This window comes from Quercus suber, unplaced genomic scaffold (genome assembly GCF_002906115.3).
Source record: "Quercus suber isolate HL8 unplaced genomic scaffold, Cork oak 2.0 scaffold_253, whole genome shotgun sequence".
Classification (NCBI taxonomy): domain Eukaryota; kingdom Viridiplantae; phylum Streptophyta; class Magnoliopsida; order Fagales; family Fagaceae; genus Quercus; species Quercus suber.
The window spans coordinates 185,342-190,813 of NW_027069709.1; the positions used below are offsets into that span (position 1 = coordinate 185,342).

Here is a 5,472-nt window from a genome sequence, read left to right on the forward strand (position 1 = left end):
AGCCTCATAGGGAGCCATATCAATATTAGAGTGGTAACTATTATTATAGGAAAATTCCACTAAAGACAAGTATTTTTCCCAACTTCCTTTGAAATCTAATACATAAGCCCTTAACATATCCTCCAAAGTTCGAATAGTCCATTCTGATAGTCCATCTATTTGCGGGTGGAAGGTTGTACTAAAGCTAAGATTAGTACCCAAAGGTTTATGCAGGCTTTCCCAAAACTTTAAGGTGAATCTTGGATCTCGATCAGACACAATTGATGCTAAAACTCCATGAAGACTCACAATCTCATCAATATATATCTGTGCTAGCTGATCAAGTAAGTAATTCATCTTAGCCAAAATAAAATGTGCTGTTTTTGTCATCCTATCCACAATTACCCAAATGGCCTCATGTCCCTTAGGAGATCTTGGCAAACCAGTCACAAAATCCATACATATATACTCCCACTTTCATTTGGGAATGGGAAATGGTTGCAACAATCCTGAAGGTTTCTGGTGTAGTGCCTTAATTTGTTGACAAGTCAAGCATTGCTCCACAAACTAAGCTATCTCTCTCTTCATGTTATTCCACTAATAAGTTTCTTGAATGTCATGATACATTTTAGTGCTACCAGGGTGCATTGAGTATGGGGTACAATGGGCTTCTACCATAATCTCCTTCTTTAATGCAAAATCATTTGGCACACAAAGTCTATTTCCAAACCTCAAAACACCATCATTAGACACATTAAATTCTAGTCTCTTCCCTTCTTGTACTTCTCTTATGATCTTTACAATTTGTGCATCATCAACCTATGAACTCTTAATCTTCTCAATCAAAGTGAGTTGTATTGTCAAACTGGCCATAAAGACTTGGGAATCAGCCATGAAAATTTCAATTCCCATCCTCTCCAAGTCATTAATAATCTCCTTTTGAGTAGTTAACAAGGCAGTTGAGAAACTAGAAGACTTCCGACTAAGTGCATTAGCCACCACATTAGCCTTGTCTGGATGGTAATTGATTGAGCAATTATAATCTTTAATCAACTCAAGCCACCTTCGTTGTCTCATATTCAATTCTTTCTAAGTAAAGAAGTACTTCAAGCTCTTATGATATGTATAAATCTCACACCTTTCACCATACAAATAATGTCTCCAAATCTTTAATGCAAACACCATCGCAACTAACTCCAAATCATGAGTGGGATAATTTTGTTCATAACTCTTTAATTGGTGGGGGAAGCATAAGCTGTGACTTTACCATGCTGCATTAACACATAACCAAGCCCTTTTCTTGAAGCATCACTATAAATGACAAAGCCTCCCAAGTTGCTAGGGATGGTTAGTACTGGTGTAGTTTTCAACCTTTGCTTAAGTTCTTGAAAACTCTTTTCACATTCTTCTGTCCATACAAACTTGGCATTCTTACGAGTTAGTTAAGTCAATGGGACTGCAATACAAGAAAATCCCTTTACAAACCTCCTATAATAGCCGGCATGGCCCAAAAAGCTTCTAACCTCACTCACATTCGTCAGTCTTGCCCAATTAACCACAGCTTCAACCTTACTAGGGTATATAGAAAGCCCTGCCTCAGATATCACATGCCTTAGGACACCACTCGATCAAGCCAAAATTCACACTTTTTAAACTTCGCATATAGCTTCTTCTCACTTAAAAAAAAAACTTCTCAAGTGCTCTTCATGTTCTTCCATACTTTTGGAGAAAATTAGAATATCATCAATAAAAACAATAACTAAGCGGTCTAGGTACTTGTAAAACACCCTATTTATCAAGTCCATAAATGCAGCAGGAGCATTGATTAATCCAAAAGGCATTACCAAGAATTCATGGTGCCCATACCTAGTCCTGAAAGCTGTCTTGGGTATGTCTTCACTCTTGATTTTCAATTAGTGATACCCAGAACGAAGGTCAATCTTAGAGAAGACTTGTGCCCCTTGCAATTGATCAAATAGGTCATCAATATGAGGGAGAAGATATTTGTTTCTCACAGTAACCTGGTTTAACTCACGGTAGTCAATACACAACCTCATAGTCCCATCCTTCTTTTTCACAAATAAAACTGGTGCACCCCAAGGAGATGCACTTGGTTTAATGAACCCCTTATCAAGGAGTTCTTGTAACTGTTCCTTAAGTTCAGTTGGTGCCATCCGATATGGTGCTTTCGATATAGGAGAAGTTCCAAGGAGCAAATCAATGGAGAATTAAATCTCCCTATCTATAGGTATCCCTGGTAGGTCTTCAGGAAAGACATCAGGAAACTCCTTCACAACAGGGATATCATCCAGCTTCAATACCTCTTTCCTAGTGTCCACCACATGAGCTAGGTACCCTTGGCATCCTTTCCATAATAGACACTTAGCTCGAAGGGCTGATATCACCCTAGGTAAAGCATGCATCCTAGAGGCCTTAAATCGAAATTCAGGTTCTCCTAGAGGCTGAAACACCACTTCCTTTCCAAAAAAATCCACACTAGCATGATAAGTCGCCAACCAGTCCATTCCCAAAATTTCATCATAGTCATACATGTCCATCAAAATTAAGTCTGCTAACATTTCACTATCCTCAATTTTGATGACACAAGACTTAAGCATAGAATTACACACCAAAGAATCACCCATAGGTGTGGCCATAGACAAGTCATAATCCATACGTCCCAATTTCTTATCACATAACTTAGCATATTGAGAGGAGATAAAAGAGTGTGTAGATCTAGAATCAAATAGAGTTTTAGCAAAGTTTGAGAATAATGGGAGGATACCTGTAACCATTGTAACACCCCGACCCAACTTTATAGTTAAACTATGTGTTTGAGTGATTAATTATTATTTTAAGCCACTTTCTTTCTATAATTAATAGAAGAGTATTTAATAAACATATCATTTTATAATGCCATTGAATAAGAATAGTAAAGATTATAAATAATTGAATGGCTCTTTGTATTATATATAGACACACATACACACACACACACACACACACTAAGTATAAGTATGTACAAAACTATATTAAGTGGGTAAGTTATTAGATATATAGTTGTTGGTGTTTAATTAAGTATATAGGTAAGGGTTTATATGCAAAGTTATTTTTATCAAACCCGTAAATATCTTACATTCGAACACTGCACCCTCCCCCTCCCGGGGGGGGGAGGTAAACTTTAAAAGGTTGTAAAGTGTCATCAACTCACTATTCCCCTTAGCATACACATGCCCCACCCAAGATATTTTCCTTGACTTCTTTGCTGCACCACTCTTCTTTCTTTACTCCTTTGTTTTCTTCTTTCTTTGTTCTTATCAGCAGCAGCTCATCTCATTCTTCTTTGACTTTCTCAAACAACTAGAACATCCAAGAAGCTCTCTCCCTCTCTCAAACCCATGGGGTCCACACATCCAAAGAAAGACAAAGCTCCACCTCATTCTTCTTTCTACTCTCTCAAAGAAATTAGAAGACTCAAAAACTCTCTCAAGCTCTCTACCTCTCATACTTCCGGGTCCAGCCACTAGAAAAGGGAGATTCTTTCATGCAAGAGTGATTCTATTCCTATTTTCCCCTCAAGAACTAGAAACTTGGTAAGGGTTCTAGCTATTCTCATCTTAGAATACATGATTTCTTCATGGAATTTTTAGTAATGGTATTTATGATTTGTGAAATTAGGAAATTGTGAACTTGTCTGTCTATATACATATATATAGTGTTTTAAGAAGCTTTGAAACTGTGTAGGTGATTTGTTGAAGGTAGATTAGGGTTTTTATTAATTAATGATTGTATATGATTAAGGAAGTAAGATAAAGTAAGGGTGAGTACTTTTGATGTTACTGCTGGGATTTTTGTTGTATTTAATTTTGCTATAAATGGTTAAATGACTGTATATAAGTGTTTTCTAACATGTCTAATGAGTGTATAAAAATTCCCATATGAAAATACCATCGTATGATAATTGTTTGTGAATTTACAAGAAAATGTTGCGAAGCTGTCACTGTGACAGATTCTGTGTTTACACATGATAAATGATGTATTAAACTGTATACAGTGAATTAGGATGCTAGGATAGTTCTTATGAATTATAAGACACATATGGTTCAAATGGAAGTGGTCTCACAGCCATTGGATCAATATAAAAATAATGGTTTAATTTCTAAGTTGCATGAAATTTTGTCAAGACAGATTTGAGCATGTTATTTTGTATGATTTTTAATAAATTGTGGCTTTATTCTTTGACTCTGAAATTGATATGGTATTTACTAGACATAAAGAGGAGTGGCTCTGTAAAATTTCATGAAGATTTGATGTGTTTAGATAGCCCATTTTTATTTTACAAATGAGGCATATGCTACTGAAATGAGCAGTAAACAGTAAATGATAACTCTGACTTTGAGGATTTTATTCTAAAGTTAGGTTGAATTTTTTGAGCTATAATTTGATTTATATGCATTCTTATTAAATGCTTGTGTATCTTACCCTTACTGAGCTGTGTAACTCACCCTTTCCACTCTTTCAGTCAACAGGTTTTATTTTGGAGCAGAGGGAGCCTTAGTCGAGTTTTGGAAGGAACTAGTTTTAGTTTTAAATGTATAGATCCCAGATTAACATTTGATGGTTAGCTTTGTAGTATTGTGTATTTTAGGATTTAAAGAAAGTTGTATACCTTAAAGTATTAAGAGATGTATTATGTGAAATTTAGAATTTGAGTAACTGGTGAATTATGTTATTCTTTGAGTACAGTGTAGATGCTCTGAATATCAAGTGAAAAGTTATATCATTTAAGTAAAGAAACAAGAATGAAAAGAAAGAGGGAAGCTTTTGTAAAAGTTAAGTTGGTTCTTGTTAATATTAGGTTTAAGCTTGATATTAGCATGCTGATCATGGTCACAAATCTGGATATTGGGTTTAGGACGTGACAACCACAGGTTCTGAAGCTTCAACATCTTGTGGTGTGAGTGCAAACACTCTCCCTTTGTGCCTTCCTCCTCTGATCATTCTTTCCAGGTTATCTTATTGAGTTTTGTTGAAGAGATGTACAGCTTCTAGCTAAGTGTCATGTCTTCCCACAATTATAACAAATCTTTCCTTCAAAGAAACATGACTTATCTCCATGAAACCTTCCACATGTAAGGCAAGCATTTGAACTTCTACCTTGAGCATTTTGGGGTGGATTCTTATTTTTTGGTTATTTGTTGACGAATTATTTCCAGACCTCCCAAAAGATCTTTTCTTGTTCCAATGACCTTGAGCATTGCCTTGTCGAAAGCCTGTCTGTCTAGTGTTTCTAGGTGGGTTCTCATTCCTAACATTGTTCTTGAAATCTTCCTCTAGTCTCATAGCTCTCTTAACTGACTCTGCATAATTATTAACCCTTGATGCAATCAGATGGTGTCGAAGTCTCTCACTCAACCCTTTTTGAAATCTGCTCGCTTTCTTTGCCTCAATAAGGATTAAGTGGGGTTCAAAGTGAGATAACTCAATGAATTT

General features: G+C 36.0%; 1 long non-coding RNA gene across 1 annotated transcript; it reads left to right on the forward strand.

Moving 5' to 3' along the window:
- Positions 1-3,231: 3,231 nt before the first annotated feature.
- LOC136070696 (uncharacterized) lies at positions 3,232-4,740 on the forward strand. Its single transcript, XR_010631922.1, has 2 exons — positions 3,232-3,572; positions 4,502-4,740. It is a non-coding gene; the product is annotated as an uncharacterized LOC136070696 (long non-coding RNA).
- Positions 4,741-5,472: the final 732 nt, after the last annotated feature.